This window comes from Papaver somniferum, chromosome 10 (genome assembly GCF_003573695.1).
Source record: "Papaver somniferum cultivar HN1 chromosome 10, ASM357369v1, whole genome shotgun sequence".
NCBI classification, from domain to species: domain Eukaryota; kingdom Viridiplantae; phylum Streptophyta; class Magnoliopsida; order Ranunculales; family Papaveraceae; genus Papaver; species Papaver somniferum.
This window is the reverse complement of record NC_039367.1, coordinates 157,813,735-157,836,824: the sequence shown is the minus strand read 5'-3', so window position 1 is coordinate 157,836,824 and position 23,090 is coordinate 157,813,735. Positions and strand designations below refer to the sequence as shown.

The 23,090-nt window shown below is 38.7% G+C and overlaps 1 pseudogene; it reads left to right on the top strand.

Annotated features, from left to right (window-relative positions):
- Nucleotides 1-4,898: 4,898 nt before the first annotated feature.
- Nucleotides 4,899-6,720, top strand: LOC113316677 (annotated as a pseudogene).
- Nucleotides 6,721-23,090: the final 16,370 nt, after the last annotated feature.

Sequence of the window (23,090 nt, the reverse complement as noted above, 5' to 3'; positions counted from 1 at the left end):
TACTGTTACCATTGCCAACTAAGATGGAACGAACATTGCTAGTATTAAAAACAGTGTTTAGAGTACCTGAGTCTGCGGTGAGATGCGATGTGGCACCGGTATCCATATAAAAAGCGTCGTCAGGAGAGTGTAAACTCATGGAACTGTACGCTTCGGCAATGTCACTGGGATGAAGGTATTCCGTGGATGGAGTGAGATATGCCTGTCCACGTCCAATGCTGGAAGGTCGACCGCGTGACTGTCCACTACGTCCACGGCCTCGGTAGGAGCTGTGACTGAAAGGTTGATGCCATGCTGTTTCCGGAGGTGCTGTGGGATATGGACAAGGTGGCGTTGCCCACTGTGGTGTCCAGTGATTGTTGTAAGCCGGATTTGGTGCACGTTACAGCTGGTAAGGATGTGGTGGAGTTGGCAGCAGTGGTGGAGCCGCAGCTGAGGAGGACGATCGACTGCCACTGCGTTTGGCTGAGCCTGAGCGTTGTGAGCGCTGAGTTCCACGATCTGTGGTCGAAGCTGTAGATGCAAGCGTTGTAGGTGAAGACGTACAGGTCTGTTGAGAGCGGCGGACTCTTGGGTTCGCAGCTGTGAGCGAGCGGCATCAAATGTAGGCATAGCTTGTTGGATAAAGGAGGCCACCTTGTTGTATTCCTCCGGAAGGCCGTTGACGAGTTGAATCACAAGTCGTTTATCATTCATAGGAAAATCAAGATCACGTAATCGATTGGATAGGGATTTAAGTTTATCACAGTAATCATCAATACTAGTGCAATCAACAAACTTAAGGTTGACAAACTGACGTTCAAGAGTCGCAGCGCGGTTACCTTTGTTGTCTTGAAAAAGTTTCTTGAGATGATTCCAAATCTCTTGAGCAGTTTCGCCAGATTTGAGGACGGTGAGCATTAAATCCTTGGTCATGGTGGAGAACATCCATTGACGACAGAGAGCGTCAAGTTGAAGCACGGTGGGAGCGTCGACATCCGGTGGTGGTGTGGATCCATCAATGAGAAAGAGAAGACGATGAGCCTGAAGATGGAGCTCGAACAGAAAAACCCAAGAAGAGTATTCATCCTGTTTGATATCTAGGAGAATAGGGATGAGGGTTTTGATGTTGTTGATGGTAAACGCCGGGTGTAGTGTCTTTTTATCTCCTTCCATGATTGATGTTGTTGAAGAAGAAGAAAAGAAAATGGAAGAGGAAGAAGAGGATCGTGTAGTTAGGATGATACCATGTTGGTTTTGGTAAAACACGCCTTAACTTCCTTAGAGGGATGTTAGGCAATATATATTATTATGATTACAGTCCATCAATGAGAATATCCCGTGACCTGTAAATAAGGGAAAATATATTCTATTAGTCCGACTGGCATACCCGAATGAATTTCACAGACTCAAGAAAACCGGATCATTCTATCGTGCCTCCATTGTGCAGATTCTCTAAGCAATCAGGGTCTCCTCAGTTGGACTTTCGAGCTTCCTGTGGATTCAGAAATGTAAGTAACTGCGGGGAGAATCTAAGAAGGAAGAGTTATATAGTCTGATAGTTCATTTTCATAAAGATAGTTCCATATGTAGATCTGATTTCACAGAACACAACAAGATGTTTCAGTTCACAACCTACAAGTACGAACACGGTTTATGGGATAACTGCTCAGTTCAAACATGATATGGGTATATCTGGGTGTATCGATTGTAGCCAATCTTAGCAGAATTTCATCGTTACGATTTACCTACTAACAATGCAATGTTAAAATTGGTACGGAAAATCATGATGAACCCAGGAATTGCGGGTGCTAGTCTAAAAATGTAATGCACGAAAATCCTCGTAGATGATAGGGATCATAAGGTACCATTTCAAGTGTCAAACGAATCATGTTACGCAGCATTTACGATAACGTGCAAGCGTATGTTAAAAGTAGATATGCCGTGTGTTTCCTATCTCATTTAAACAAGCAGTATGCTAACAGAGTTCTTGAATGCTTAACAATAATATAGTGAGTTTCTTCCAGAATTTTTAAGTTCACTTGAATGAATTCTCATGGCTTGTGCACATTTGTTGAGTATGTCATGTATGCAATAAGCAAGAGGAATAACAAATGAGTCCATTTCATCGCCTGAGGCTCGTGCTCACGCTTCCAGTACCATTTTACTTCTTAGTTGATGCTCGGCATTGAATTTGCGCACCTGCAACTTTCTTATCAGGTAAGCTATGGGTGTAAAGATTGAATGACCCTTTTACATGTCATTGCTATAGGTGCCCTGGTTAAGATATAAATTTCATACAATTGGAATTTCATGATAAGCAGTGCGTTCAAGTAAATTGACACTATAGATAAGAATTAAGCCTTTCGACAATTTAATAGCTATTGTGATAGTCTAAGTATAAATGATTACAATGACAATCCCAAAATTTGTACTGGTCCCATTAAGGAGTCACATGCAATTTCTAATCCGATTATGTCGTAACAAACAATAGTGGACAAACATGGATCTAATAGTATGGATCTTATCAGTAAATGGTCTCTTCCGAAACTATAAGGTGAGACATCACCTTTTCCCCAAAATATCTCCCATATTTCTTATTCAGCACCATTTCACGATGACTAGACATTAAGTCAAGATTAAAAACTTGTAATATACTGCAGGTAGCAAAAATAATTCACATTTGTACCACGGATTCACTTTCTCAAATATTGGAACACGACTATTCATGTTTTCTTAGGTAGGTTGCATTTGGCTAAGCCAGTAGCTCTTTTACCAGACTTATATGAAGAGGATCTTAATAGAATTCATCGTTCGAAATCATAACTTGTAAAATCAGAGATAAGAGATTAAGAATATTCCCTGTTATAGGCGAGTGTCTCGGCAGATTCATCTTGAACGAGCCGAATCCATATTCCTGAGCCGAGTTTCCAAAGCGAGTCAAGTGTAGTCTTCCCGAGTTGGTCTGAAGTGACTGCCTTTTCCGATATGGTTCATCTTTCCCGATGTAAAATGAACTGACCCGAGCTAGGCTTTGCAAACAAATGAAACTGGCCGATGTAGTTAGCTCCGATCTGTTGCCTGGTTTCTGCCCCGATTTGACTTGGCACGAGATGATTTTTGATCCGAGTAAGTTAACTGACTCGCCCCAATATGGAATTCCACGAAGCTTAGTTGGTGTAATTCCACGAAGCTGAGTTGTTGTAATTCCCGTTGATGCCATGAACAGAGACTTGGTTGAGTTGGTCGTTGATTGGAGATTCACTGATGAATTCAGGAACTCAGCAAAAATTGGCTCAAATTACTCTCGTGTTAATGTAAAAGCCGTACTAGTACCCGACACCAAACAATCAAACAGTAGATTGCAAAAGAATATAAAGTGAACCAAGCAAACAAAAGTATATGAAGTTGGTGCAACATAACTAACTAAACTTGGCAAGTTATAACTTATAACCATAAGCAATTAGATTTCATGAAAAACAACAAGTTTATTAAGTTCGCCCCACCCCCCACGATAGAAACACAATAAGAATTCATCAGAATACAGTAGTAACGATTGCTGAAATGAGCATTAGTTAAAGAATTAGGTTTTGTTTTACTCTTTTTTTTAACTAAATCCACTATTAATCCGCATCCGGCCCAAATCATCCGTTGATCCGTGGATGTCAAATTCGCGGGTGGTTGGTCGGGACACGGTTAAATTTTCCAAATCCGCAACTTTGACGAATTGGACGCAGGTGACCCCTAGTTCACATCCGTCCGTCCGTTGTAAACCCCTATCCCAAACAAACATTTGGTATGACTCATTTTTGCTCTTAGCCCATGGATAAACTAGGTAGCCCATTGGATTGTATCTTAATATCTTTTTATATCAAGCCCACTACCAAAGTACCAAGAAACTGAATATTGAAGATTTAACAGCTTTACTCAAGGATGTTCCCATTTTTGGAAAAATTTCGACACCCTTTGGCCTTTGGCCATCGTATCCTGAGTATAGAACATTAGCCCTATCCTAAATAAAATCGTAAGTCCGTCCCTACGCCGAACTCGACATTAAGATGACAAAAAGTCATCCATATTATCAAATTTCCACTAAAAGTAATCAAACGGAAAAATAAAATCCATGAATTTATCAAAAATTACCTACCAAAATATACGAACTAATGTAGATTTAATGGACTGAACCCTAATTAACAATTCGGGGTACGGGTAGTAGTTCAGGACGATATACGTACGAGAATTATATGGATTCGGATATATCGGACTCGGTCAAAAATCCGGTCAACAGTTCGTTGTTCAGACAGTAGTTCGGAACGGCATACGTACGTGCATATTCGTTTTACAAATGTGAGTTCGGCACTTAAAACTCGTCTTACATATATGATAAATTGATAAGTATTATGACCTTATTACGAGACTAATTTTATGTGTATATAATTTATAAGATGGAAAAAAATATTTTAGCGTGATTATTTAACAAGAAGTAAACAATGTAATCGCATAAATATATTTTAAAACGAGTTTATAGACTTTTAAACAAAAATCAACACATATAGCACTGGTTAAACAACTACCAATAGAAAAGTTTATCTGAATAATTATATTTAAATATAAAGTATATAAAAAATCAAACAAAAACCAATCAGCAGAAATCTGGTCGGAGAGTTATCTATGGGAGTTCTAGTTCGAAAATATCATTCGGATTCGGTCAGTTCGCATAGTTCGTGAATCATTCGTGAGGTCCATATGATCCGCGAACTGGGTTCGGAGTTCATGTAGTTCGGAAGTATCATTCGGATTCGGTCAGTTCGGATACATTCGTAAATCATTCAAGAATGATTCGGAGAATTACTAACTAGGGATTGAACCACGATTGAATCATTTAGCCATCGAGAAAAAGGAGGAAGTAACAAAAAAGCATGACTACTAAAGGTGGTATCAGTTTTGTTAGGGATGGTCCAATCCATGTGAAACAACATAATCCTGATCATTGGATTTATAGATTGGTACAAGCCCTATCAAAGCCGGTACCTGCCTTTAGCAATCCTGACAAGATGAGGTAGAACTTGATTTTTAAAATTCTTTTGCATTAAATTAGGTATTTATTTTTTATTTTGAAATGAATTGATTTTTAAAATTCTTTTGAATTAAATTAGGTATTTATTTTTTATTTTGAAATGAATTAAAAGGCAGTTTAGTCATTTACTACCACTGGGACACCGGCCTCAACACGGATAGCCATGGGCCATGGCCTAATCAAAATCAAAAGCACTTCCCCAAAAGTTCTAAGCCAATAAACCAAAACTTAGAGTTGGAACCAGAATGGTATTTGGGTTCGGTTCTAAATTGTATGTTTCTTACATTATTGGACTGAATATTGTAACTATACCACCAATTGAAATCCCAAATGAAATTTCTCATAGCCATGATTTGACGGAAAAAAAAAAGAAGAAAATCTTGCAAAATGGGTGTTGTGGCATCTCCATTTTCATCATCAATCCTACTCAGAAACTCAATATCAACACAGAACACTAAAGTTAAAGCCAAAAGATGTTCAACTGCAACAATTCAATTATCAGCCTTATCCACATTTACTTGCATTCATTCATTTACACCCACATTTCATAAAGTCAAGAGATCTCCTCTTTCAACTAGTTTCTCTCCCAAAGGTTTAGGGTCCGACTTCTGCTTTTCTTACTGTAGTTGGAAGTGTAGAAGAATAGACCGTTGAGCCTACTACTGATGTGAAGTTCCAGAAATCATTAACTCTTCCTGGATGCTCTAATTCATTGTCAGTGCTTGGTTCAGGTTAGTTAGTTCTCTTTTGTTTGCTCATTGTGTTGTTATCTACTCGAATGCGTGATGGAAGGACTCAAAATGCTAATGCAGGCTATAGGGAGAAGAAAATCGCGATAATTGGGGTCAAAGTATATGCTGCTCGTTTCTATGTGAATGAATCTATTAAAGAAACTATGAATGCTTGGAAAGGACGATCAGCTACTGATATTCAAGGAGATTCGTCTTTGTATGACTCGATTTTTCAAGGTATAAAGGATGTTATTAAGTTTGACTTGCAGAAATAAGAAAATGTAGTATGAATCTTCGTTTTTTAAATGCTAATGTGTAGTCCGTTACATGTAAAAAGCTCCATAGGAGAAATCACTGCAGATAGTTCTAGTGAGAGATGTTGATGGTAAGACATTCTGGGATGCCTTAGATGAAGCCATATCTCCTAGAATTAAAGTACCCAAGCCTGCTGATGAGTCTGCACTATCTACGTTCCGTAGCACCTTTGAGGGGCGTCCTCTCAAGAAAGGCACTCTCATCTTCTTAACTTGGTTAGATGCATCAAAGATGATTGTAAGTGAATCACAAATGTGCACGCCGAATCCAGTTTATTCCCATCTTTGTATGGATTTTATCTCTTTTTAACATTTGAGCTTGCTAGCATTTAGTAATGATGGTTTTTGGTGGGTGCTTCCAGGTTTCCATATCATCTGATGGTCTGCCATCAGCTGTGGATGCTACAATCGATTCGACCAATGTAACTTCAGCCCTTTTTGATGTATTTTTTGGGAATTCCCCAGTTTCGCCGACCCTTAAAACATCAGTTTCCAATGGGTTGGCTATGCTTCTCAAGTAAAATTCTTTGCAACTGCTTGCAATTGATGCAGTCTCTCATTTGTATGTGGATTTTTGTTTATCAGTTTCACCACTTCGATTAATTACAATTACTACTATTGCCTAATGGAAATCAAGATATTTGTTCAAGCTAGTTTGATTTTATCTGCTTAAGCACCTTCACAACCTAGCGTGACCTTATTGGGTCTCATGGAAGGCTAGCTCTGATTCAAGGCACATTAAAGGCTGTGATTCGAGAGGCATTATTCAAAACTGATATTCACACATTATATGAGCCATACTCTTAGAATTTAATCACACACTGATAAGTATCACGACCGTATAGATCAACTGAAACAGTTCCGAAACAATCTGCTAACAAAAAATAAAGGTACGAGGTAGATTTTTCTAAGTTCAAAAATGTGAACTTTTAAACGTACGTACTGATTATCTCGATTCTTGCTGTGTGCATCATGTTCTTGTTCTCATACGCACTGGACTTCTGTCGACATAAGCTTCTACATTCCATTTGTTGCGTGCAATGTTCTGGATTTTGCAGGTAACTTTACATTCTTCACGCGATGAGTCGTATAAAACTAATTTACTATAGCTTCCATTTGATTCCCCAGTTACGAATAAAACTTCCCCATTCTTAAATTTCCATAGTAATTTCACATAGTAATTGGGGATTTTAGATTCAACGCTGGGCCAAGCAGTGAACAATTTAGTCCAGGATTCTTCCACATTGTAATTGTTCATCACCCATACTTCAATATTACAGAGAGCATATGGTTGTAGTACTATGCAAAGGCACCCTCCTAAAACACCCAATGTGTGAGTATATAATAAATGGTACTTATTCAAAAATCTGTCGACTTGAGCTACTTCTTTGAAGTTATCGCCATGTATATCTAAAGATATAATGCACGTTTCGGTGGATCCAAGTCGTCTCGCTAACCAGTGAAAAGCTCCATGAACAAATACTACTTCAGGGTTATCGAACTTGCATAGAATTTCATAAGGAAATATGTTGAGTAAGGTTTTCCATGAATTGTGTCAAAAAAAAAAAGGTTTTCCATGGATTCTATTCTGATGTATAAACCTGAACTTCACAACCATGACAAATATTATTACTACAAGAACAGATAGCTACTACAATCGTGGAATCATTGGTATCGATATTATAACCAACCCCATATGTAACACTGGATATGTAGACGTAACTTCCTTTATGGTTTCTTCCATATATAATTTGTGGATTTAATAGGGATTGAAAGAAATAATAGGGATTGAATAAGTTGTACCAGTGTTTGCAAACGCACCTCAATCTACATATTGATTTTGGAGGGAACGTCGATAGTATGCGGAAAACGATATCACCTGGGAGGCCCCGCATGACCAAACTGTGATGCAATACGTGTTGCGCTAAAACCCTGCGGAAGCAATTTGCACAGCTACACAATGGTACTCCAAATATTGCAAAGAACACAAACTAATGAAGATAAAAGAAACAAGAATTTAACGAGGTTGAATCCTCGGGAAAAACAAGATATTTATATATTATCGTTTGGGAGAAAACATATAAACCCTAAGAGAGAAAGAAGAATTTTTTTGGTGTGTCTTTCTAGGTTCTCTACTAGGCTATTTATATACACATATGTAGGGATTAGGGTTCTAACTTAGCTAATAAGTTCCTAGTCTTTAGGATCAAGAAAGCTAATTACGAGTTATCTTAACTCTTAATCCTAATCTAACTTGGTGACCGACTAAAATTTGGTTTATCCCAAATTAGTCTCACCGACTTGGAGAGTTTTAGTTTCTCCAAACTCTTATACACCGACCTATTCAACAATTCTCCACCTCGGATGATGCATTCATGCATGAGACGACCAATAACAAAATCACCTTCGTCTTCCAAAGTCGATTGCGCCATAAGCTGCCTACGTATCCTCTGCAAGGAATCAAACCGACCGTAGCTCACCAAACCGGAAGAATGTGGATCAATTTCGAGCAATGACGAAACTTGACCCCATATACTACTTTCGTTAACATATCAGCTGGATTGTCTTTGGTATCGATCTTCACAAGTAGAATGTCTTCTTCTTCCAGAATTTCTCTAACAAAGTGAAATCGAACATCTATATGTTTGGTTCTGGCATGATGCACTTGATTCTTAGCCAAGTAAATTGCACTAAGACTATCACAATGCACAGGCAGTAGTTCCTGCACAACACCCAAGTCATCTAGCACACCCTGTAACCATATAGCCTCATTAAATGCTTCAGTCACTGCCATATACTCCGCTTCAGTAGTTGAGAGAGCCACAGTAGACTGCAAAATCGATCTCCAACTAACCGGTGCTCCATCCAAGGTAAATACATACCCTGTAGTTGAACGCCTGTTGTCCAAATCACCAGCATAGTCAGAATCCACATAACCAACACACAGCTGATTGTTCCCATCTTCCTTCACAAACTCCAAGCCAACATCAACAGTACCATAAAGATACCTCAAAATCCATTTCACAGCTTGCCAATGTCCTTTACCAGGATTATGCATATAACGGCTGATCATACTTACTGCATGTGAAATATACGGCCTTGTACATACCATCGCATACATCAAGCTACCAACAGCACTAGCATTTGGGACTTGGGCCATATACTCACGCTCTTCTTCAGAAGTGGGAGACATATCAGAACTCAACTTAAAATGAGGACCAAGGGGAGTACTTACATATTTAGTTCCTTCGCAGATACCAAATTTCTGTAACACTTTCTTCAAGTATGCATTTTGAGACAAGCGAACTTTACCCTTCTCTCTGTCACGTTGAATCTCCATGCCAAGAATCTTCTTAGCTTCTCCCAGATCTTTCATCTCGAACTCAGTTGAAAAAATTTTCTTCAAATTATCAATCTCTTTCTTGTTATTCGATGCTATCAGCATATCATCGACATACAAGAGCAAATATATGAAAGACCCATCACTTAGCTTCTTGAAATATACACAATGGTCATAGTGACTTCTTGTGTATGTCTGGCCAATCATAAACTGATCAAATCGCTTATACCACTGTCTTGGAGACTGTTTCAGCCCATACAACGATTTCTTCAGCTTGCATACACAATCTTCTCTTCCAGCAACTTTGAACCCACTCGGCTGAGTCATATAAATCTCCTCTTCTAGATCACCATGTAAGAACGCCGTCTTCACATCTAGATGAACTAGGTATAAATCATACTGTTCTACCAAGGCCAACAAAATTCAGATTGATGAGTGTTTCACAACTGGAGAGAACACCTCATTGTAGTCAATCCCTTCCTTTTAGGCATAACCTTTTGCAACTAACCTTGCCTTGTAGCGTGCTTGATTCATCTGAGATCCTTCTTTCTTAGCATATACCCATTTGCACCCAATGGCCTTCTTACCGTTCGGAAGCTTCGTAAGAATCCATCTGCCATTCTTGTAAATAGACTCCATCTCATCCTGCATAGCAGCTTCCCATTTTTGATGCTCTACACTGTGTATAGCTTCAAAATAGGTATTAGGAATACCTTCTTCGACAACTGGTAATGCATAAGATATAAAATCATTCATCCAACTAGGTTTCCTGATTAATCTTCTCGGTTTGTTGGTTGCTATGGTCTCAGTGACCGTAGCTTTTGTATCTTCCACTGCTTCATGTTCCTCTTCATAAACATCGTCACTATAATTTGGAACTTCAGTAGTTACCTCCCTTGTAGACGTCACGCCTTCCGAAGTAGTCGTAACAGATACATACTTAGCTGGAATTAGTGGAGTTGCATCAATCTCCACCTGCTGCAAAGGCTCACTAGTATTGGTGCTTCTGTTCTCCACCTGCTGAGAACCCCAAGACTTTACCATAGACGCTTCATCAAATGTAACATCTCTACTCATGACTATCTTCTTCTCTACTGGATCCCAAATTTTGAACCCTTTCACTCCTTTCTTCACACCCATAAAGATGCCTTTAACAACACGGCTATCAAGCTTGTTTTCACTAACATGATACCAAGCAGGGAAACCAAATATATGAATTGAGTCAAAGTCATAATCTGGTTTACCATACCACTTCTCCATCGGAGTTTTAACTTCTAATGCAGCTGATGGCAACCTATTAATGAGGAAGCACGCATATGTAACTGCCTCGGCCCAAAACGCTTTACCTAATCCAGCATTAGATAACATACATCATACCTTCTCCAGCAAAGTACAATTCATGCGTTCAGCTACCCCATTTTGTTGCGGTGTCTTCTTAACTATGAAATGCCTCTGTATTCCCTCATCCTGACATACTTGCAAGAATGGATCACTTTTGTACTCTCCACCATTGTCCGAACGTAGTACCTTGATCTTTCTACCAGTTTGAGTCTCAGTTGCCTTTTTCCACCTCACAAAAACTTCTAGGACTTCATACTTATGCCTCATGGTGTACACCCATACTCTCCTAGAATAGTCATCAATGAAAGACACGAACCAATGTTTCCCTCCCAATGATGCATTCTTGGAGGGACCCCAAACATCTGAGTGAACATAATCAACAACTCCACTAGTGTTGTGGATTACTGTGCCAAAGCTTGTTCTTGTTTTCTTGCCTTTCACACAATGTTCACAAAACTCTAATTTGAAGGCAATAACACCTTTCAATAAATCTTGACGAATTAAAGAGTGTAACGACTTATCACTTGGATGTGCAAGTCGCATATGCCATAAATTCGTGGTCTCCATCGCTGCAGTCTCGATGTGTTCAGAAACTGATACATCTCATGTTACTGTACTCCCAGTTAAGTAGTACAAGTTATGATGCCTTGTGCCCTTCATGATTACCAACGATAGAGAGATTATATTTAGAATGCCATTTTCAGCGACTAACGTATAGCCCTTAGATTCCAAAGTTCCGAGCGAAATCAGATTCTTCTTCACAGCAGGTACGAACCTTACTTCCTTCAGTTCCCTAACCATACCATCATGCATCTTGATTCGAACACTACCAATCCCGATCACCCTGCAGGTATGATTATTCCCCATACGTACTTCTCCATCAAACTTCTCGAAGCTTGAGAACCAGTCCCGATGAGGACATATGTGATAAGTAGCACCAGAATCTAGTACCCATGTACCGTCAGTTACGATACAAGCTGATGGTGTCACAGTCAGTGAGAAATCCGAAGCTACATCGGAATCATCACTTGCCTTAGAAATGTTCACCTCGGTCTTGTTGTTATCTCCTTCTCTATCTTTACGCTTGGTATAATCCTTAGCCCAATGTCCAAGGTCATGACACCATGCACATTCATCCTTTTGCAGACGCGCTCTTGACTTTGAACGCCCTTTCACTTTGCCACGATCACCATTCTTCTTTCTCCTGTCTGTTGAACGACCTCTTGCAAGAAGCAAGTCACTGTTAGCTTCACTTGACAGGTCTTCACGGTCCATCTTCCTGAAATCCTCACTACGCAATGTTGTAGTGACCTCAGCGTATGTCATCTTATCCTTGCCATACATTAAATCCTTAATCACGGGTTCATACCTTTCAGGAAGGGAGTTTACCAGACACAAAGCTTGTTCCTCGTCGTTGATCTTCTCATCATAGTTAACTAACTCAACAAGAAGTTTATCATATGAATCCAGGTGCTCTGTTAGAGTTGCACCTTTCTTCATGTTATAGCGATACAAATTTCTCTTAAGATGTATCCTATTAGCCACGTTCTTCACAAGGTACTCCTTCTCTAGCTTTTCCCAGAGATCCTTAGATGAAGTCTCGTGCTGATAATTAACTCTTAATGATGTTGTTAAACACTCACGAATCGAACCCAGACATAATTTATTCATCTTGATCATCTTGTTCCACTGCTTGTCAGACATCTCCGCTGGCCGACCTTCTAGAGCTTCTTCTAGGTCAAGATGAACAAGAGCATCCATTACGTCTGTTCTCCATAAACCAAAGTTATTGGTTCAGGTGAACTTTTCAACCTTCAGTTGTGATCTAAGAGAATGCAGTATTTCTTCTTTTGTTTCTTTATCTTTACTTGTGGACTCCGAATGTTCTCCTAAAGGATCTTTCCCGTCAACCATTGTTCACAAACAACCAAATATAGATAAAAAACTAAACTTTGAGATCAGAATTACCTCAAACAACTTCAGAATAAAATACTCCCGCTGCAATATTATGAATACCGAAAATTCCAAGAACCTAACCCGAGCTCTTGATGCCAATTGTTGCGCTAAAACCATGCGGAAGCGATTTGCACAGCTACACAATGGTACTCCAAATATTGCAAAGAACACAAATTAAAGAAGATAAAAGAGACAAGAATTTAACGAGGTTGAATCCTCGGGAAAAACAATAGATTTATATATTTATCGTTTGGGAGAAAACATATAAACCCTAAAAGAGAGGTGTGTCTTTCTAGGTTCTCTACTAGGCTATTTATATACACATAGGTAGGGATTAGGGTTCCATAACTTAGCTAATAAGTTCCTAGTATTTAGGATCAAGAAAGCTAATTAAGAGTTATCTTAAATCTTAATCCTAATATAACTTGGTGACCGACTAAAATTTGGTTTATCCCAAATTAGTCTCACCGACTTGGAGAGTTTTAGTTTCTCCAAACTCTTATCCACCGACCTATTCAACAATACGCAGAGAAACGGATGGATTTAGGGTTTTGTATCTTGTAGTTAAACAAGACGCGTATAATGAATATATATTCTCCAAATAAGGAAAACAATTGTTTCCTGTTTTAGCCCGTTTCCATACTGAGATGGGCATCATAGGAGACTAATACTTGGTGGCTAAATTTATGTGTTTCCTAATCATAGGAGACTAATGCCATATTGCCATCTCTCCTAGAATTACAGGACCCAAAGCCTGCTGATGAACATAGCAACTTTCAGGGGCGTCCACTCCAGAAATGCACCCTCATATTCTTAACTTGGTTACTTAGATCTTGTAGTTGCAGGAAATCCTACAACCGCACCCTCAGTGAAATCTCAATAACAATTCAAGTGATCATCTTAAAATCCATGTATTCATTCATAAAATCTTCAATATGGTTACCAAAGTTATGAGAAACTTTAACTTGGAGAACAAACAATCTTTCTCTCTCCTAATTTCCAAGTCTAAACTCTCTAAAATATCTCTCTTTACATGGTCACTCGGTCCCTTATATAGGGATTTTTTATAGTGGATGACAGCTAATAAAGCCCTTATTTTCGGATCTGGCGTGCGTCATTAACGCATGCTTACTTTAACTCTTTTCGCACGTACTCTATAACTTTGCACGATCATCACACTTTACTTGTGATTCTTCTGACGTCATCTGATGCGTCATTCTTGATATACTGAACGCGATAATCTTCGCTCATTTATTGAATCATTACTTCGCCTGCTTAGTGGGTGTGCGATATTTTGTATCTATGTTTTGCCTCTTCTCATATCATTCTTTGGAAAAGAGAGCGATATGAGAAACGATCAATTTGTAACACCGTACCCACTCACCTCTTCATATTCTTGTCAACCGACATATCTCCGTGATTTCAGTGTAACCGTCCACACGTGTTAATTTTTTTTCCTTTTTACCGACACGTTCAAATTTAACCGGTCACCTTCTTTATCTATTTATTAACCAAGCTTGAGGAGAGATAACCTTTTCTCCTTTACCTCGTCTTCTCCTCTCCTCTCTGTTAACTTTCTGCAAATCTCCCCAAATTTCTTTATCTTCATCTTTTAAAGTCTCGATTTTAACTTTTGTTACTTTTCCTATGGATCCTGATCAAAGGTTTGTATATTTTGCTGGAACTGATCTGATCTTTCTTTATGTTACCGATTTTTCATCATATTAATCTCCATACTTGTTCTATTTCAGCAAAAATTCTTCTTCTAGGAGTACCAAATTCACAATTCCTAACCCTAATCCTTCTTCAAGTTTGAAAGATAAAGAATCTCTAAAGAGGAAGCTATCGCATAACAAAGGAGTAAGAAATACTTTCTTTTGTATAAACAATATTGTTCCCTTTGTTTCTTATCTTCTTTGTTATTCACAGGAGTCCGAATGCGAGATTGATAATGGTAAGAAACCAAAGGTGAGACGAGTTCGCAAAGCTCCAACACTCAACAAGAGCCTCATAATTTCTGATTTCAATTGCCAGGAGGTTGATGCTACTTCTCGCACCAATACCGACGTTCCTTCACAAGACTTGATTGCTTCCATTTCTTTAGAATCAACTATCTCTCCGAATGAGGCTATCGCTCCTGAGGAGAATGCTCCTACTGATCAAGTAGCGAAGGACATTCCCTTTTCTCCGACAGTAACCGCACCAACAATGGTCCACACTGTTTCTACCTTCATCAATGTTCATTTGTTCGTGAATATCCCCGCACCTATGGAAAATGTTATTGCTCCTGCCTATGCGGATATTCCCGCATCAATAGAGAATGTTATGACGCCTGCCTCTGCGAAGATTACTTCTCCTCCAGTAATGGGAAATGCCCCCTCTACATTAACGGACTCTACCTCCCCTTCCTCTACATTTATTCCTATTTCTTTAGAGTCCTTTTCTATTGGTAAGGAGATTTTGGAAGAGATGAGTTCCACCTCTCAAGTTTATTCTGAGCTTATAGATTCTGCTCTCTCGGCCTCTGATGAACCTTTTAAGCTTCGCATCTATAGCGCTCTGAAGAAATTGGTGTGTGATTCTCCACCAAACAAACCAACCAGGAGCTAAATCTTCTCTGAAATCGATCCAAGCATGCATATCCTTCTGGATGTCCTGGTAAACACTTTTTCGCACATTTTTTTATTCTCATTGTACTAGTTCATACTTACTCTTATTTTTTTTATTCACCTTTTAGGAAGCTCGTCGTCGCATGATTTTAGATGAAGGCTATTTCGAATCTCGTAATTCCACAATGGAACTCTCCCATCAGAACACTATCCTAAGAAATGAAATTAACAAACTGAAAGGAGAGCTCCAGACCGTAACTCTTGAATCTGATGATCTTCGTAAGAGGAATCAAGACCTAAGAGGTTCCCTTCTTTTTACCCTTATACCTTTCTCTTACTGTAATCTGCTATTCATATCCATATTTTTTGAATTTCTTCGCATGCACGTTAAGATTTAAATCATAAACGCGTTATGAAGTTGTATGAGTTTCAATTTGCTGCTGAAGATACTCGCTCTGACAATGAAAAGTTACAGAATCAGATAACTCAACTAAACAATGAACACTCGTATTCGCTTGACCAGATTGAAAATATAACAAATGAGAATGTCTATTTGCCTCAACAATGTGAAATATTGGATTCCCAACTCTCTCATCTATCTTATTTGTTGGGTATTGCTGACTTGAGACATCAAAACTTATCAGATGAAAATCAGGGTCTATCCCAAGAAAAACGTTCTTTTCTGAAGAAGGAAGCGATGTTTTCGCGTAAATATCTTATTCTTCAAAAAGTTTGTGAAGACAAAGAAGAATCTCTTTGCTTATTACAGAAACAATATAATGAATCTTTAAAGAAATTAACCTCTCAGAACGAAAAGATTATTCAGAGTAAGATAAATTTGACGGTGAAGATGAATCAACTTCGAGAAGAGCATACTCAATTGAAAAAATCTCATGATGCTCTTATGAAAGAGAAAACTTCCCTTTCTTTAGATGAAAAAAGAATTCGATCTCATCTTATAGGTCTGGTTGGTGATGATTTTGATAAGGCTATGGAGAATATGAAGAGTAGTGGTCTTGGTTTAGCTCATTTTTCAAAGGGAATGTAGTCACATGGAGCTGAATGCCTTAATTTACTTATCTTTTTTAACTATTACCTAAATTCTATCATTGCGAGAACTTCTCCTCTATTATAACTCTAAATTTCTTCATGCAGATTCTGAAAAATCACACCAGTCTACCATTTCTCAACTAAGATTTGATCTGGCCAAGGTTCGCAAAGAGCGTGCGAAACAAACAAAAATATCCATAGATCTTTCAATTGCACTTAGTTCTTCTCGCGACCGAGCAGAAGGATATTTTATTTTCTTAAATATTTATGGAGGTTGATAGAAGGAATGTTGAGAAAGGTATTGCTCGCCAAGCTTACGTTAAAACTCAAACTCTTGTCAATAATATTATCCTGAGAAAATCACTTCCTCCGGTGATTGTTCCTCCTCTTGAGATAAGCGATGACGAAATACTCCCTCAGCCTGATAGTGACTATGATCATGTAAGCGATGATGAAGAAGATCTTAACATTCCACATCAAGAGAATCAACTTGGGGAGGAAAAATCTGGTGAAGATTTATCCAAAGATCATGAGAGTGAAGTCAACATCGAAGTTTCCACAGCTGTTCAACATTCTCCTTCTAATAATGCTTAGCCTTTTCCTTTTCCTAGTTTCTTGTTTCTTTGAAAATGTATTTTGGGGTACTTCAAACATTCTCTTACTTTAAACACTCGTTTCTTGATAAGGAAGATAATATGCCTTTTCTTTCAATCTCCATACTTGTCTCTTATTATTTTCCTGGAAAGAAACGTGAAGTAATTTTGGATATCTCTTATGTAACCTGAAAAATAATGTTAGCGCGATTTTGTGTTTTCTCATGAGGTCTTATCGTGCCTTCCTAAGTAAAGGTCTTATTTTGCCTAGTATATTATATATTTGTTGTGCGACGAAATCGCAGGACGTCTTTACGCTTTCGCGCAATGACTCATTGATCTCGCCTTATCATTTTCTTGTATTATTGCCTCTTCAGGTTTTATTGTTGCGCAAATATGATAAGTCTTAATGCTCCCGTGAGTAAAAAGTCTTATAATATTTGTGTCTTTTGACACAATTCAGCTCCCTAATGGAGGGTGTCGTCCTTATATTCCCCATGATTGCCCCTTCAAGGAGGTGTACCCCTACCGGGTTAGGGTGGGCTCCTCCCATCCAGTAATCCAACAATCAGTTGTTTTCGCGGCCTCTTATCCCTCCAACGATATAGATTATGGTTACAAGACCGCACTCCAAGTGGGGTTTCTTCGGACCGAGTGCATCATAGTCAAGACTTGTCAAGAGCGGCCAGGTACGCTCTAGACGCCCCAGGCACCCTTGACTCAACCGTGTACCTCGGCTCTTTGATCGAGTTTCTGCACTCCTTAGGAGAGACCTTGTCACCTTAATCTTTCGATATAGGCGCCTCTCCTGGATGGGTTTTTATTTCACCCCAAATCTCCGAGACTCAAGCTCCAGGGTCGGTGTAGCTCTCACTTGAGCCATGCTAACTAGCATCCGAATTATGACGCGCGTTAGGTCTTATTGTTGCCTCTTGCTTTATGCGAACTAGGGTGCACGCTAAAATGAGATAGCTAGGCTCCTTAATTGGAGTCTTTATTTCTGATGCCTTCTATGAAGGTCTTATTATAAGGTCTTAGTTTTGCCTTTTTCTTATATAATATCATTATAACGAAATCTTCAAATTCATTCATTTGAATAGTACATCCTTATTGAATATTTAGGAACTCGCATCTTCATTTTCTCTCTCTTCACTTTCACATACATGTTTCTGCCTCTTATATGTATGCGACCATCATCACATGATTTATGGATAATATTTCTTCAGATATAATCTGTTCCATGGACGTTCCAATTTTCGATCTGTGCTCTTTCCCTCATGATCCATAAATTTATAAGCTCCATTTCCAATTATTCTCTTAATTATGTAGAGTCCATCCCATCTTTTCTCCAGCTTTCCATCACGTCCTCTCTGATAAGGCGGTATTACTCGCAGCACTAATTCTCCTGGCTGAAAGTCTCTTATTTTTACGCACTTGTTATATTCTCGAGCTATCCTATGATGATAATTTTTCATATGTCGCAAAGCAACTTCTCTTCGCTCTTCTAGATCATCCAATTTTGTTAGGATTAAATCCGCACTTAAATTCTTTTCCCAAGCTTCTAGCTTAGTTGTAGGAATTATAACCTCAGTTGGCGATACCGCTTCAACTCCATATGTCAGGCAAAAAGGTGACATTTTTGTAGCCTCCCTTCTAGTTGTTCTGTATGCCCATACTGCATTGTGTACTTGTTCGCACCATCCTTTATTATATCCTTCCAGTTTCTTTTTCAATATATCTGCAATTGTCTTATTGGTTGCTTCAACTTGAAAGTTTCTTTGTGGATACAATGGAGTGGACTTCCCGCTTTGGATTTTAAAAGGATTAAGTAACACTTTTATATTTTCTCCTTCAAATTGTTTTCCATTATCAGAAACCAGTTGCGCTGGGATTCCAAATATGCAAATGATATTCTCAAATATGAATGTGAAAATATCTTTATCACGAATGTGCTGCACCGCTTTTACTTCTGCCCATTTTGTAAAGTAGTCTGTCGCTAATATTAAATATCTTTTTTATCCTGTTCGTGGTATGAATGGGCCCACAATGTCTATCCTCCATTTTCCAAATGGCCATTCACTTGTTGATGAGTTGAGCATCTCCCCGGGTGCATTTATTTTCTTTCCATGACGCTGGCACTCTTCGCACCGCCTTGACACCTCTTTCGCGTCTTCATGCATGTATGGCCAATAATAGCCTTGTATTTTCGCTCTATACGCTAATGACCTTCCTCCACTATGATTTCCTGCATCTCCATAGTGTAATGCTTTCCATTCCTTCTTTTCTTGTTAAACATCTAAGAGATGGTCCTTTTTCTAAGGAATGATCTTCGGTAAAGTACACCATCTATCAACTCATAATTTGTTGCTCTGCTCTTTAACTTGTGTGCCTCCAACCTGTTTCTTGGGACTTATCCTTTTTATAAATACGAAAGGAGATGTGTTCTCCAATCTGCGGCTTTGTTGGCATGCTCTTCTTCTTCATTGTCTACTACAATTACATCTACATCTCCGCATTCTTCTTTATGAATGGAGGGTAAAAAGAGTGTTTGTATCTTTATGTCCCTCACAGTCGGATCTACCATCATAGATGGAACAAAATCAAGCGTGTCTGCTAGCCGATTATGTTTCCTCGAAATGTGCCTCCAATTTATTTTTGGAATTTGTGATGATAACTCTTCTACAAGGTTCTTGTATTTTTTACAAGGATGGATCATTTGTGATATATACCCCTTCTATTTGGCGAATAACCAACTGTGAGTCACAAGTTATTCGCGTATCTTTTATTTTCATTTCAATGGCCAGATGTAACGCGTGCACAACCGCTTCATACTCAGTTTCATTATTGGTGGATGCGAATTCCAATCTGAATGAATATGCCATTCTTGTTCCTGCTGGTGAGATGAAAACTATTCCAATTCCATTACCCTCCCCATTTGATGATCCATCGACCAATATTTCCCATCCAGTGTTATCTATCAACAAGTCTTTAGGGTTCCCACGCTCTTCATCTATATCCATCATCTCTTCCACACTTTCATCGTCTTCTAATGGGAATTCTGCCAAGAAATCTGCGATTACTTGCGACTTTGGGGAAGATAATACTCCATACTTGATATCAAAATTCCCTATTTGTGCATTCCACCTCTCGATCCTTCCTGATCTTTTTGAATTTTTCATTACTGACTCAATTGGTATTTTTGTTAACACTTTGATCTTGTGAACTTGAAAATATATACGAAGCTTTTGTGTTGCATATACCAGTGTGAGTATTAGCTTTTCTATATTTGAATAATTCTTCTCCGCGGCATTGTAAGTTTTGCTTATGCAATATATCAGTTTTTCCACTCCTTCATCCAGACGTAACAGTACGGCACTTAATGCGTGCGGTGTTGATGCTAAATATATCAGTAACTCCTCTTCATTTTCCACCTTTTGCATGATGGACAAATTCATTAGATGGTTCTTTATATTTTGCAGCGCTTTATCGCATTCATCCGTCCACTTGAACTAAGTTCCCTTTTTCAGAATATTAAAGAAATGTTTCCACATGTCTAATGATCGCGAAATAAATCTCCCCAGTGAAGCTAGCAATCCATTTAGTTTTTGTACATCTTTTACAGTCGCGGGTGATGGCATTTCTCGAATCGCTTGTACCTTCTCTGGATCAACTTCTATTCCCTTCTTTAACACAATATAGCCTAAAAACTTTCCCGATGCTACCCCGAAAATGCACTTTTCAGGATTTACCTTAATATTGAATTGTCGCATCTGCTCAAAGATTTCCCTTAAGTTGTCTACATGATCTTCATCTTTCTTACTTTTCACCAGCGTATCATCAACATAGACTTCTAATGTGGTATGTATCCACTGTGCGAACACCTTCTCCACCTTTCTTTGATATGTCGCACCTACGTTTTTCAAACCTAAAGGAATTTTTGTATAACAATATAATCCTCCAGGTGCGAAAAAAGCAGTATGCTCTTGGTCTTCTTCAACTAACGGAATTTGATTGTGGCCCTTGTATCCATCCATCAATGATACTCTGTCATTCCCTGTTGCCGATTCAACCATTTGTGGTATGTCAGGCAATGGATAGTTGTCCTTCGGGCATGCTTTGTTTAAATCACTGAAGTCAATGCAAATCCTTATTCCCTTATTCTTCTTTGGCACCACCACCATGTTTTCTATCCATTCTGGATATTTCGCTGGTCTTATGAGTCCTGCTTCAAGCATCTTCTGTAATTTTTCTTCTATCTGAGGATGGTACATTGTTGTTATCTTCCTTATCCTTTGCTTGAATGGTCTTGCGTTCTTGTTAATATCCAACTTATGACATGCAACGGAAGGATCTATTCCTGACATTTCTTCCATGCTCCATGCGAGGATGTCTTTATATTCTTCTAAGAGGTTTATTGTTTTTTCTTCCTCTTCTTTTCCCATCTTAGTTCCAATTTTTAATATCTTTGGTTCCTCTGTTGTTCCAACATTTATTTCTTTTGTCAATTCTGCTGCGATAAAATCCGCTTTAGGTTCTCCTAGTGGTATTGGCTCTTTTATTATATGCATTGGTTCGCCTTTTTTTTCTGGAACTTTGCTTGATATCCCTCTTCCTTCTTGTGCTCTTATCATGTATATTCGGAATTCTTCTTCTTTCCTTAATTCTCTAGCTTTTCTCCAGCAATCATTTCGCTTCTTTGGGTGACCTTCATAGTTTTTTACATCTATCAGATGGCTGCAGATCTTCGCACTCTCAATATCTCCTTTGATTTCTCCTATTCCACTTGGTATTGGGAATCAGATGCATTGGTGAAGAGTTGATGTTGCGGCTTTTATTGCATGTATCCATGGTCGTCCCAAGAGCATATTGTATGGTGATTCCACATCAACCATGTTAGAGCATTGCTCGGTCGAACTCGCATGCGTTGCTATCTCAAGCATGTTTGTCAATGTTAGTGATCAAAACTATAAGTCTTGATTTCTAGTCTATTATAGCTAAGTCTCGGACTAGGATAGAAAGTGTAGTTGAGCTCAAGGAATTCATGGCGATTCATCATACAAGTAGAAGAACTACTCAAGAAACCGGTGGAACTTCTCGACAAAAATGTATGTGAAGACTTGTACTTATCTGTCACTCAAAAGTCCATCTACTCTATCTCCTACTTCTTGAGACAAAAAGTCGTATGCTATATATATAGACTTAGATTATACACATTTGGTATTCCGAGGCGAGTATACCTCGCCTGTCTATATCTCGAAATATGTGTTGGTAAAGCTTTTCGCTTCAACCAAGTTTATCTTTACCTAGTGACGAAAGTCATGATATGTTTCAATCATCTTGAAAATTGCTATGACGAGAAATGGTTTAACAACTATATAACGTCCTCTAAGAATGTTTCAATGATTGAAATGAGAGTTTAGATTACATAACCAATGATGGACATAAGCATTGTTGTGGAAACACATTTATGCATAAGTCTTATTCCTTGAACCAAAGTTTGCGAACTTTGTTGATCAAGAGAAACCGGAAGAATGGCTTGTTGCCAAGTCCGCGAACTGCCGAACTTCTCATCCCGAGAAATTCAGCTGGAGTTGACAAACTAGTTGTGTGAGTACCAGTCCGCGAACCCAGTCCGAAAATTGACGGAAGGTCTCTTGCCGAGATTTTCTGCTGGAGTTTGTAAACTTTGACGGTTGCTTTAGTCCGCGAACCTAGTGTGCGAACTTAAGAAGGTTATATATCTGAAGATGATTTCTGAACTAAAACTTTAAAAAGACTAAGGAATGCAGTTTGCAAACCGTGGATATAAAAGTTCATGAACCGATTCAAGTGAATCAAATCATCTTTGCTTCAATTGTGTCTTGTGTAGTTACATAAGATTTCCTTGCAATGGAACAACTCTCTAACTAGTTCATTTGAGTCATTTGAACTAGTTATGGTGAAGAAGAACATGGTTGATATGGAATGCTCATATGGCTAACCTTTTGGTTAACTATTGTTGAACCAACAATGTACACGTTTGGGTACGGTTAACAAACCTAGAAGCGTGCAGTTCATTTGTGTATAACAAGATAAGTTTTCGATCTAACGTTTGGGTCGT